The 13,848-nt window shown below is 39.6% G+C and overlaps 1 protein-coding gene across 2 annotated transcripts in view; it reads left to right on the top strand.

Annotated features, from left to right (window-relative positions):
• GAB2 (GRB2 associated binding protein 2) overlaps window positions 1-13,848 on the top strand; it is a 174,752-nt gene that overhangs the window by 103,567 nt on the left and 57,337 nt on the right. Inside the window, exon 1 of one of the 2 annotated variants that reach the window (XM_027083507.1) lies at window positions 5,280-6,108. The exons of the other annotated variant lie outside the window; for it this stretch is intronic. The gene's annotated coding sequence lies outside the window, so the exon portion shown is untranslated. Of the gene's footprint in view, window positions 1-5,279; window positions 6,109-13,848 lie in introns of those variants that run through there. 2 annotated transcript variants of the gene reach the window in all.

Genomic DNA, 13,848 nt, shown 5'->3' with positions numbered 1-13,848 from the left:
ACCAAGCATTACTTATGCAGTGAATAAGTGTTTTACATGTGTTTGTACTTTAAAAAAAATGTAGATATCGTGATTAGCAAAATAATTGAGTTCGTGAATTCCTCGCAGCTTTTATTTCTTAGTTAACAAATACTAAAATGTATATTTCTGTTCTATGAGGGAATTCTCAAATTTTTAATTTTGCATTAATATTTGATATTGAGAACAGCTGACCTACAGAAAAATACATAAAACTCAGCATGTGAAGCCTTTCTTAAAATAGCCCCAAATCACTCTTCCAGCCTTCCTTTCAGTGATCGCCTTTCCATGCTGTTTTTTTATCTTCCTGCAGCTTCACAAACTTAGCTTTACTGTTTGAACACACCAAGCCTTTTCTCATATAATTGATACTCCTGTTCAGAGATTCCAGCCTCCATATTTGAGAATTCACCTACTTATTAAAATTTATTTGTAACCCCAAAGCCAGTACTCACAGCTCTTTCAAGGTCAGTCACAGACATGCAACATGCAGAGCAGTGAAAAGTCTGAGCTCCCCATGTACATGTTCCACGCTGAGACAGAACAAAGCCACACTCTGCCTTCTTGTTTCAGCTCTTACCCTGCACACTAGTGCCCCTTCCTCTTAATGCCATGTTTTTCACATTTTTGTGGTTTTTTGTTTGATGATTTCACTATTTAAAATGCCCCCAAGCGGAGTGCTGAACTACTGTCTACGGCTCCTAAGCACAAGATCATCGTGTACCTTTTGGAGGAAACACACGTGTTAGATAAACTTCATCCAGACTCGAGTTATAGTGCTATTAGCTGTGAGTTCAATATTAATGAATCAGCAGTATATATTAAATACGGTGTCTTTACACAGAAACAGACATAAAACAAGATTATGTATGGATTGGTTGACGAAATATTTTGGCCAGAGGCTTGCAGGAACCTAACCCTGAATTTCCTCTAGGAGAAAGGATTCAGTATTTGCTAATTCAGTGTTTGTGGTGACTTTATAGACCATAACTACTGTGAATAATGAGAGTTAACTGTACTCGTATTATTCTCTTTTCCTGAAAAGTTCCTCCTCCAGTATTTTTTCTTCAGTTAGCAGAACTCCTCTCATCCTTCGAGACCCAATCCAGGTATCACCTGTGCTCTGCACCATTCCCTGACTGCTCCCAAGCAGAGTGCTCTCCGTTCATACCTCTATTGGAGTCCTCACCTCAGCACGCTGAGTTACCTGTGTACGTACCTGCCTGCCCTTTCCAAGGATCATGAGATCCTAAAGGACCTGGCACTAATAGGCACTGACATTTATCCACATTTGATAAATGTTGATTGAATGACTGGAAGGAGGAAGGAGAATAAATGCTAATGGAAAAAAAATTGAAAGTGAAGGAAACAAAAGAATGGATTAAATAATGAATTTGATGAGAGCACGTGGAAAGGACCTCTGAGTCATTCTTGTGGTAACAAACTGGTTCTGGGTCCAAAATAGGACACATGCTTAAAACCTGTGTTGCATATATATGGAATCTAAAAAAAAAAAAAAAAAAAAAGGTTATGAAGAACCTAGGGGCAGGACAGGAATAAAGACGCAGACGTAGAGAATGGACTTGAGGACACCGGGCGGGGGAAGGGTAAGCTGGGACGACGTGAGAGAGTGGCATGGACATATATACACTACCAAACGTAAAATAGATAGCTAGTGGGAAGCAGCCACATAGCACAGGGAGATCAGCTCCGTGTTTTGTGACCACCTAGAGGGGTGGGATAGGGAAGGTGGGAGGGAGACGCAAGAGGGAGGAGATATGGGGATATATGTATATGTAGAGCTGACTCACTTTGTTATAAAGCAGAAACTAACACACCATTGTAAAGCAATTATACTCCAATAAAGATGTTAAAAAAAAAAGGTCAAAGAAATACCAATAAAACATCCAAAGAAATTTAAAAAACACACACATACACACACCAAAAACCTGTGTTAAATGAGAAAGAGTTTGTTGAGTCCCCAGAAAGGGGAAACCTGGCCTCAGGATCCCCTTGATTCAGGACACACAGTTCATCAAGGTCCATCTCTTTAACTCTGCTCTCTCTTTGTTGTTCTTAGACTCCAGAGGGTGGTCCTTGCAACTTCAAGCTCTTATCATGCCAACCTTTTCTCCAGTGAAAGAGAGAGCCCACTCTTAGTAACACAAACAAAAGTCCTAGGGTTGAATCTTAATGACTGTTTGAGCTGGCTTGGAGCTCGTGCCCATTGCTGAACCAATCACTGGATGAAAAGTATTAATTGGCTTTATTTAGGTTCCCATGATCCACCCCCTGAAGCCTAGGGTTGGGAGTCAGTTTCACATAAAAGACATGTACTTTTCCATGGTATCTTTTGTGTTTATGGTGTATGTGTACTATCTCACCCAGGGTAGAGATGGTTAGAATCCTAGAAGTGTTACATTAGCAGATCATCTGACTGAGAAGTTTTGTTTGTATGTTTTTACCAAAAGAGGGAGCAAATAGACATTCTTTCCTTTTATTTCTTTGGTATGCCTTTCACTGAAGAGTTATATAGTACATAACATCTATCAAGCACTGTGCTAAATTTTGGAGCTAAAAAAGCCCCTGACCTTAGAATGGACTTGTCTTGTGGTAAAATAAAGTTTATCCTGTGCCCAGGGAACAAGGAAGGTTCATTGGAGTCAGAGAGGATCTTTATTACTCAAATGAATGAGTCCGGAGCATATAACTATGATCCTAAGGGATTTGGATTTGAGGACTGGAAATAACTTTGGACTAGGAGCTAAGACCTAAATTCTAATTCCTCTATCGACATCACCTACTAACTGTGAACTTGACCTTTCATAAACTCTGTGGCCAGTGTTTCCCAAAGTGTAGTCAGCAGTTCATCTGCATTAGCTTCTCCTTAAGTTCTTTCTGGACCCTAAGCCCTGACTCAGTGGACCAAAAGATTGGGACTGTGATCTCTTCAAATTGTTTAACTTCGATGAACCTCTTTTTCTTCATCTGTAAAAAAAAAAGGGGATTTATTTGCCTTGTAGCATTGGTTTGAGGATTAAATGGGATAATGGATAGAAAGCACATGGAATCTAGCAGGAACTCAAGTGCCTTTTTTCCTCCCTCAGAGTGTAAAATCATCATGGTCCAGAGTAGTTGAAGGACACCTAGAGGAAGGGTAGCAGGAAGCCCTTTCTCACTCAGGAAGTGTTTCTCCAGAAATGTGTGACTGTTACATAACCCGCTGGACTCTCTTATTGTTTGCTGTTAACAGTTATGGGCCATAAGTCTAGCTTAGTGTTCTTCATGCTGCAATGTGTTGGGATATAGTTGTACATCATGTACTCACAAGTCAGATCAAATTCTTCTTCTGTCTGTGATTATTTGGGCTGGAACTCAAACTACATCACCACCTGCAGTTTTACCAAGAGAAAGGTGAGGGCTTCCCTGGTGGCGCAGTGGTTGAGAGTCCGCCTGCCGATGCAGGGGACACGGGTTCGTGCCCCGGTCCGGGAGGATCCCACATGCCGCGGAGCGGCTGAGCCCATGAGCCATGGCCGCTGAGCCTGCGCGTCCGGAGCCTGTGCTCCGCGACGGGAGAGGCCACAACAGCGAGAGGCCCGCGTACCGCAAAAAAAAAAAAAAAAAAGAGAGAAAGGTGAGTGTGAGTGATGAGTGTGTGCATGTGTTATGGGTGGATTTTTTTATATATAAAGCAAAGAGCTTTTGAAGATGCAAGTATTATGTTTTTAATGTCCCTGACTAATAAGTTCAATTGATTGATATCATCCAGTAACCTCAGTTAGATTCTAATTAACTAACTGTAATCGTCACTTAACAGGATTCTCCTGGTTTGTTGGCAGTTTTGGGCTTTACCCTCATCAGAAAGATGGAACTTAAAAGGACACACCCATTTCTAGGAGTTACACAAAACCCTCTTCCAAGAAATGTCTTGACTCTTCTACAACTTTAGCCACAAGGCATGTGAGATTTGGTATCTGGAAAGATGGTTTGAGGCTCTGAGAAGTCCTTAGTCATCAAAGAAAAGTTCTGTTATCTTTGGTATAGTACCTAAGGCAAGGCAGAAGATTCTGGAGTTTCAGAAATATTTTCAACTGTCAAGGCTGAAACTAAGGGAGTTCTAGTTAATACTTGGTTTTGTGAAAGAACACATCCCTCTGTTCCAAGAATGAATAATCTGATTAAATGAGGTGTTACCATGTCAGATTTTCTTGGTTAAAAATACATAAGGTTCTCATGGTTGGAAGAGACCTTAGTCCCTTTCTTCCTACCGATCCACTGCTCAACTCTCCCTCCCTACCCACTCCTAGTCTAGGCCAGGGGCTAGCAAGCCAATCTTGTCCACCACCTCGTTTTCTAAATAGTTTTATTGGAACACAGCTACTCTCGTTTGCTTACAAATTGTTTACGGCTTCTTCCATGCCACTATAGATCTGAGTAAGCTGTGAGAGACTGTATAGTCTGTGAGGCTTAAAATATTTACTCTCTGCTCTTTACAGAGAAAGTTTGCTAACCCCTGCTCTAGGCTAACTCCTCTTTAGTATCTCCGATACAGAGTAGTTCTTCAGTTTCCAAAGGATCTGCTTTGGACCGCTCTTTTAGAAAACTCTTACTTACACTGAGCCAAAACTCTGCTTTTCTGTAGCATGCCCCTGCTGGCCCTAGTTCAGCTTTAGTATGTGGGATCACCCAAAATGAATCAAATCGTTCTTCTGTACATTAGCCTCTTATATCTCAGAACACGATAGTCATGACTCCAGGCAAAACCTCACTAAATCCTGGTACCACTGGATTTCAGGACCCTTTACACCACCAGAACTGAGCACAGCACTCCCGTGTGATCTGGCCAGTGTAAAGCTGAACTGGAGTCCACCTAAGTTTTCTAGGTGCTAAGAGCAATAGGAAGAAGTCATGTCTGCATTCTACATGCTTGGAGACCTTGGAATATAACCCAAAGAACAGAGACAGGTTCATGAGGGATATGCACTCTCCACTCAAAGCAAGAATGATGCAACTTCTGGGCCATATGTACCCATGGTGCATGTCTGTGGTCTGGGTGGTTGTGAAACGTTTTTTTGTTTTGTTTTGTTTTACTGGATTTGGGTACAAAAGGAAAGCAGTCACTTCTGTTTCATCAGAGAAGGTGGTGGCGTTCTGTTAATCATAGACACAAGTGGAAGGTTCTAACTTTCTTGAGGGCTGGCCCTTATGCCATGTACTTCTTTAAGCCCCGTTGTTGAGTAAAGTGACTTGCATTGTCTTTTGTGCTCTGTCTCCCTGCCATCATCTCTCACTGTTGCAGAGTATTCCAACAGCTTCTTAGTTTTCCTGCTTCTTATGTTTCCTTTCTCTGGTTGGTCTTCCTCATTCTTCCAGTTAAGGGCACAGCGATAACTATCATTTCTCTGCTAATCTGTTCTCTTCAATGGCTCTCCATTATCAGTAAAGAAAAGATTAAAAATTCTTAGGATGGTGTTGGCTTTCCAGGACCACCAGACTCTTCCTTTCCTCTTTCTTTTCCACATTCAAAAAAGACTGTTCCACATTCTCTGAACCTGTCATATTTTCCCGTACCCAGGTCTTGGTCATACTATGTGCTCTATAAGAACTGACCTTTCCTCTTTCTTTGCCCAAACCGTATATCAAACCCTACCTTCTTTACTGTTCATATTCATTCAAGTTCATTTATCTTTGTTGCTCTCTCTCTCTCCCCCTCTCCTACCCATCCCTAAAGGTTTGATTCTCTGCTTCAGTGGTCTGATAGCATATTGTGTCCCTATTATGGTGCTTATAAAAATCTGCGTTTTTGTTTTGGGGATATGTGTTCATGTCTTATCTCCCTGAGTTGTTGTAAGCATTGTAAGTTGAAAGGAAAGTTTGGGTCTTGCCTTCTTTCTTTATCCCTCAGAGCATTTAGCAGAATTTGTGCTTGTTTTACTGAATACTATAGAAGGAGCTCATTGATTCGTCATGAACAGTGAAATAGCAAGAAGAGTTGAATTGGAAGTAGATGATTTTGAATCTGAGAGACTGGAAGAATCCTGATACCTTTAACCGAAATTCAGAGGAGTTGCTGATGTGTGGTATGCGGTAAGACAAAGGACAAAATAATGCCTCTTTCACGGTGAAAAAACAAACTATGAATTGGAAATCTGGGGATCTTTCATAATGATAACTGTTTTTCCAGTTACATGATCTCAGAACGTCTTTGTGCTGCTTTAGAGTCAATAACTATGTTCTTGACATGTGTCATGCAGAGTTTGGTCCTAGCCGCTCTCACACTTAATACTTGTACTTAATTCTCAAATCAGTATTATTAGCTTTGTTATTTTCCCTCTTATATATTTGGTTATTAGGCTTAAGAGATGTTAAATTTGTCCAAGGTTGTAGAGCAAGAACTAGGACTATAATTTGGGTCTTTTCACCCTAATCTCAAGCTTTGCTTATCACACTCTGCATCATCTCTCTCATTCTGTTCTCCTTATTTCTCTGCATTTGTGCCCCTTGGTTTGAGTTTTTGTTGATCTGAATTAATAGTGTTTCTTCTGCCTGGCTGGGTTATACCAGGAATTAGGCATAAAGTGAAATAAGTCAATTAGGCTGAGTGAAATAAGGCAGTCACAAAAGGACATATATTGTGTGATTCCACATATATGAGTAGTCAAATTCAAAGATACAGAAAGTCTAACAGTGGTTTTCAGGGACTGGGTATAGCGAGGAATGGGGAGTTCATGTTTAATGGATGCAGAATTTCAGTTGGGGAAGATAAAGGAGTTCTGGAGATGGGTAGTGTTGATGACTCTACAACAGTGTGAATATATTTAATGCCACAGAACTGTACACTTAAAATGGTAAATTTTATGTTATGTTTCACCACATTGAAAATTATTTTATTTTAATAAAAAGAAAACTAAGCCATAAGATTTGGACATTGCTATGCAGGTGATAGGGAGCCATTAAATTTTTGGATAGTGAAGGGGAATGACATGATCCGAGTTTTGCTCTGATTGGAAGATTAAACTGGAATCATTTATAAGTATTAACTTAGGATAACTGGTTAGGAAGCTATGCAAACAGTCCAGACTATAAGTAGCAAGCACTTGAAATAGGAGTGCAAAAAGGCAGGTGTGACATGGGCTGTTATGAATGGTGTTGCAGTAAACATACTTTTACATGTATTTTGGTGAATATATGTACACAGTTATTTGAGGTAAGTACCTAGGAGTAGATACAAGGTCGTGAGGTGTGAGTATGTTCAGTTTTAGTAAACACTGCCATAGTTTTCCAAAGTGATTATACCAACTCACATTCATCCTAACAGGGTGTGAGAGTTTTTCCACATCCTTCCGCAAACTTACTATTGTCAGTCTTTTTCATTGGGACCATTCTGGTGGTTGTCTTAGTGTTACTGATTTGCATTTTCCTAATGAGTCATGAAGTTGAGATCTGTTTACATGTTTATCGCCATTTGGGTATCTTCTTTTGTGTAGTGTCTGTTTAAACTTTTGCCCGTTTTTCTATTGAGTGGTCTTGCTAATTTATAGACTTTTTTTTAATGTGTTCTGAATATGAGTCCTTCATTGGATGTATGTATTGCAAATATCTCTTCTCACTTTCTTGGCTTGGCTTTTCATCCTCTTAACGGTGCCTTTTGATAACCAGAAATTAAGTTGAATGTAGTATAATTGATTACTTTTTCTGTTGTCTTAGTACCTTTTGCATATTCGGGAAATCATTGCCTACCCCAAAGTCAGAAACATATTTTCCTCTAAATACTTTATTGTTTTATCTTTCACATTTGGGTTTATAGTGTTCTGAAATTACTTTTCACATGTGGCGTGACATAGGATCAAGAATCTTTCTTTTCCCATGGTTATTGAATTTACCTAGTGCCGCTTATCAAAAGGACAGGTTTTTTTCTCCATAGCACTGCCGTATCACCTTTTTCTTAAATCTAGTGATGATGTATGTAGGGGTCTGTTTCAGGATTCTTCTATTCCATTGGCCTATTAGTCTTTTAGCCTCTGCTTTTAGTCTTCTAAATAGACAAGGCTTTCCTCCTAGTGGCTGACGTTGGTTACACCCAAATGGCTCTGGTAGTGGAAGGTAAAATATATTAGTTATTTATTGCAGGATAACAAATTACCCCAAAGCTTACTGGCTTAAAAGAGCAATAAATGTTTATTATTTCATGTGGTTTCTGTGATTCAGCAATTTAGGAGCAATTTAGTTTGGTGGATTTGGCTCAGTGTCTCTCATGAAATTGCAGTCGAAAGTGCCTATAGCTGCAGTCATCTTGACTGGGGCTGACGGATCTGCTTCTAAGAATGGCTCTTTTTCATAGCTGTCAGGAGGCCTTAGTTCTTCACCTTGTGCATTCCTCCTTAGTACTGCTTGAGTGTCCTTACAACATGGCAGCTGATCCAAAGGAGAACAAGAAAGAATCTGCCGTGTCTTTTAGGCCTTATCCTTGGAAGTCACACACTTTCATTTATGCAGTATCCTATTGTTCGTCCTTATTCTTTTTTTTTTTAATACATTTATTTATTTATTTATTTTTGGCTGTGTTGGGTCCTCATTTCTGTGCGAGGGCTTTCTCCAGTTGCGGCGAACAGGGGCCACTCTTCATTGCGGTGCGCGGGCCTCTCACCGTCGCGGCCTCTCTTGTTGAGGAGCACAGGCTCCAGACCTGCAGGCTCAGTAGTTGTGGCTCACGGGCCTAGTTGCTCCGCGGCATGTGAGATCTTCCCAGACCAGGGCTCGAACCCGTGTCCCCTGCATTAGCAGGCAGATTCTCAACAACTGCACCACCAGGGAAGCCCTTGTTCATCCTTATTCTGAATGAGAGGGGACTACATAAGGCTACACTGGGAAATGGATTCATTAGGGGCTATCTTGGAGGCTGGCTACTACACAGAGAAATTGGAGAAGCTGACTGGTACCGTATTTATTTGTTTGTTTCCCCAAGGCAGAGACTCATGTCTGCTATTACGGTGAAGATTTCCTAGAGCTGACAGGTAGCTCGGTAGGTTTAGAAATTCTGGTGAATCTTAGTTCACTCCCTTTTGTGCCCTCGTGCTCAGGGGTCTGAACTCTAAAGTTTATTTATATTTTCGTGTGATTCCTTAAGAGTCCATCTCCATCCCTGAGTGGGAAAGATTGAGGACAACTGGGTCTGGTTATAATCATTTGCCAACTATGACCCTTTCTCTCCATGATCTTTACTTCTCTTCTGTGAACTTTCTAATTCTCTTGTGGGTAAGTTTTTTTTTAATTAAACTTTTTATTTTGAGATAATTTTGGATTCACATGTAGTCATAAAAATAATAGAGATCCCAAGTACCCTCTACCAGTTTCCCCCCAGTGGTAACATCTTCCAAAACTGTGCTACAGTATCACAACAAAGATGTTGGTATTGTTACAGTCAAGATCCAGAACATTTCCATCACCACCATCACCACAAGGATCTTTCATACTGCTCTCCTATAGCCACACCCACTTCTATCCCAGTCCAACCCTCTCCTTAACCACTGACAACCACTAATCTGTTGTCCATTCCTAAATTCTGTCATTTCAAGAATGCTCTATAGGGCTTCCCTGGTGGCGCATTGGTTGAGAGTCCGCCTGCCGATGCAGGGGACACGGGTTCGTGCCCCGGTCTGGGAAGATCCCACATGCCGAGGAGAAGCTGCACCCGTGAGCCATGACTGCTGAGCCTGCGCGTCCGGAGCCTGTGCTCCGCAACGGGAGAGGCCACAACAGTGAGAGGCCCGCGTACCGCAAAAAAAAAAAAAAGAATGCTCTATAAGTGGGATCACACATTATGTAACCTTCTGGGATTGGCTCTGACAAAATTCAGCACAATTCTCTGGAGATTCATTCAGGATTTTGCATGTGTCAATACTTTGTTCCTTTTTTTATTGCTGAGTAGTGTTCTATGGTATGGAAGTACCACAGTTTATTTACCACTTACCCATGGAAGGACATCTGGATTGTTCCCGTTTGGAACTATTGTAAATAAAACTTACATAAACATTCATTTCCAAGTTTTCGTATGAATATGAATCTTCATTTCTCTGGGATAAATGCCCAGGAGTAAAACTGCTGAGTCATATAGCGGTTGCGCCCAGGAGTAAAACTGCTGAGTCATATAGCAGTTGCATGTTTAGTTTTTTAAGATGCCGCCGAAGTGTTTTCCATAGTGGCTATATCCTTTTGGAGTCTCACCAGCAATGTTTGAGTGACCCATTTTCTCTGCCTCATTGCCAGCATTTTGCGTTGTTACAATTTTTTTTTTATTTTAACCATTCTGATAGGTCTGTGATAATATCTCTTTGTGGTTTTGTGTTTTCCGAATGGCTAATGATATTGAACACCTTTTCATGTGCTTATTTGCTATCTGCATATGCTCTTCAGTGAAATGTCTCTTCATGTCTTTTGCCCATGTCCTAATTGGTTTGTTTCCCTTTTTCAACTATTGAGTGTTGGGAGTTCTTTATATGTTCTCCATACTCTCCTTTGTCAAATATGTGGTTGGCAAATATTTTCTCCCACTCTGTAGCTTATCCTTTTAGCCTGTTAACCGTCTTTTGCAGAGCAAAAGTTTTGAATTTTAATGAAGTCTAATTTATAGATTTTTCCTTTTATGGATTATGGTTTTGGTGTCTAGTCTAAGAACTCTTCGCCTAGCCCTAGATTCTAAAGATTTCCTCCAATTTTTTCTGAATGTTTTATAGCTTTACATTTAAGTCCATGATTCATTTGGAGTTCATTTTTGTATAAGGTGTGAGGCTTAGATTGATGTTCATTCCCCCCCGCCCAATGGATGCCCAGTTGCTTCAGCACCATTTGTTGAAAAGGCCATCTTTCCTCCACTAAATTGCTTTTTCACCGTGGTCAGAAATCAGTTGAGCATATTTGGGTAGGTCTATTTCTGGGTTTCCTGTTTTATTCCATTGTTCCTATGTGTATGTCCCTTTGCCAGTATCACATGGTCTTGATTTCTGTAGCTATACAATAATTATTGAAATCTAGTGGACTTGTTTCCCCACTTTTATCTTCTTTTTCAAAGTTGTTTTAGCTATTGTACTTTCTTTGCCTTTCCATATATGTTTTAGAATAATTTTGTCTACATCCATAAAAATCCTTGCTGGGATTTTGATAGAAATTGTGTTAAATCTGAACATCAATTTGGAGAGATGTACTATGTTGTGTCTTCCAATCCATGAACATGGTGTGCCTCTCCATTTAGGTTTTTTAAAATTTCTTTTATCAGCATTGTATAGTTTTCAGCATACATGTCCTGAACATGTTTTGTTAGATTCACACCTCTTTCATTTAAAAAGAAAATGATTATAAATGGCATTGTGTTTTTATTTTCTATGCCCATGTGTTTATTTGCTAGTATACAGGAGCAAATCAACTTTTGTATGTTCATCTTGTCAGGCATACCTTGGAGATATTGCAAGTTTAATTCCAGACCACCACAGTAAAACAAATACTGCAATAAAGCGAGTCATATGAACTTTTTGGTTTCCTGGTGTATATAAAGGTTATGTTTACACCATACTGTAGTCTATTAGTGTGCAATAGCATTATGTCTGAAAAACTATGTAATACCTTAATTTAAGAATATTGCTAAACAATGCTAACCGTCATCTGAGCCTTCATCAGATCACTGATCACAGATCACCATAACAAATATAATCATAATGAAAGAGTTTGAAATAGTGCAAGAATTACCAAAACGTGACACAGAGACACAAAGTGAGCAAATGCTGTTGGAAAAATGGTGCCAATAGATTTGCTTGACAGAGGGTTGCCGTAAACCTTCAATTTGTATAATATGCAATGTCCTCAAAGCATAATATAGCAACATGCAATACAGTGAGGTACTCCTGTATTTTGTGACCTTGCCAGACTCACTTATTTGTCCCAGGAGTTTTTTCCTAAATTCCTTGGGATTTTCTATGTGGACAATCATGTCATCGAAATAGGGACAATTTTTTTCTTCCTTTCAATCTGTATGCCTTTTTAAAAATTGAGATACAGTTAATGTACAGTATTATATAAGATACAGGTGTACAACATAATGCTTCACAATCTTTAAAGGTTATGCTCCATTTATAGTTATTATAAAATATTGACTATACTCACTGTGTTGTACAGTATATCCTTGTAGCTTATTTACTTTATATGGAATAGCTTATACCTCTTAATCCCTGCCTCCTATCTTGCCCCTACCCGCTTCCCTCTCCCAACTGGTTACCACTAGTTTGTTCTCTATATCTGTGAGTCTGTTTCCTTTTTGTTATATTCACTAGTTTGTTTGATTTTAGATTCCACACATAAGTGATACCGTGCAGTATTTGTCTTTCTCCGACTTATTTCACTTAGCATAATGCCCTCTACATCCATCAATCTCTGTGCCTTTTATATCCATTTCTTGCTTTATTTCCCTGACTAGAACTTCAGCACTATGTTGAATAAGTGGTGAGAGCAGACATCCTTGCCTTGTTCCTGATCTTAGGGGGAAACCATTCAGCCTTTCAATATAAAGTGTAATGTTGGTGTTGGTCTTCTGTTGATGCGCTTTATCAGATTGAGGAAGTTCCCCCCTCTTCCTATTTTTTTGAGTTTTTATCATGAATGGGTGTTGAAATGTGTCATATGTTTTTTTGCATTGATTGATAGGACCATGTGGTTTTTCTCCTTTAGCTTATTACTGTGGTTGATTACATTGATTGATTTTTTTTAATATTGAATCAATTTCACATCTTTGGAATAAACTCCACTTGGTCATGTTATATAATTCTTTTTATATCTTGCTGAATTCTGTTTGTATTTTACATTTAAGTCCGTGATCCATTTTGAGTTAGTTTTTGTAGGAGATTTTGTACAGATGTAAGAACAGTCCTGAAGAAGCTTTCCCCTTAAGAACATATTCAGGACTCAAGTTCCTGTATTCTCCTTGCATTACGTGTCAGTACTCCAGCAGTAATTTTTCATTTCTATATCATGGGGTACTTTCAAGCTGAAGTGCCCAGACTCCTTTATAAATATTTATTACAGGGTCCTGCACTCATCAAAATGAAGGGAACAAGATGCTGAAAAACTCACGTCATAGAGAATCCACAGCATACCTTTATCTTATTCTCTTTTCTGTAATCCTCTTTTTTGTCCTCCTTTCCTGCTTTCTACTGTGAAAACTCACTTAACTTTTTAAATTGCATTTATTAGTTTGAATAAATGAATACACTGATTGAATGGAAAAAAAAATCAACAGGTCTTTACTGAGTTCCCATATAGGCTAAGTACTCTGCCGAGTAACTGTTGGCCACACAGGACCCGAACATCAAGATGCTCGGAGCTTAAAGGGGAGGAAGACATATGAGCAATTGAAATGTCAAAGATGAGTGAAGAAATGCCACAGAAAGCACGGGTTATTAAGGGAACAAGAGACAGGAGCACCAGCTCTATGGGAAGTTAGTAAAGGCCTTCCAGGAGAAGTGATATTTAACCTGACACTAAGAAAATATAGGAATTTTCCGGATAGATGAGGTGAGGTGAAAGGCATTCTAGGAAGAAACGTCAGCTTGTGCGCAGACATGAAGTCATGCAATTATGTGGCACATCTGGAGAATAAGAAGTAACCTGTTATGCACCTGTAATTTCTGTAAGACCAGGAATTCATGCTGTATCCTCAGCATCTGGGATGATGCCTGTAGCATAGTAAGCACTAAATAAATATTTGTTGGATGGATGGATGGATGGCAGGAAGGAAACATAAATGAGACCAGAGAGATAAGAGAGGTTCAGTGAGAAAGAGCC

The sequence above is a fragment of the Aethalodelphis obliquidens genome, unplaced genomic scaffold (genome assembly GCF_003676395.1).
Source record: "Aethalodelphis obliquidens isolate GAN/ISIS:26980383/991018 unplaced genomic scaffold, ASM367639v1 scaffold50, whole genome shotgun sequence".
Lineage (NCBI taxonomy): Eukaryota > Metazoa > Chordata > Mammalia > Artiodactyla > Delphinidae > Aethalodelphis > Aethalodelphis obliquidens.
Note: the sequence above shows the minus strand (reverse complement) of the source record. Positions and strands in the feature narration are given on the sequence as shown.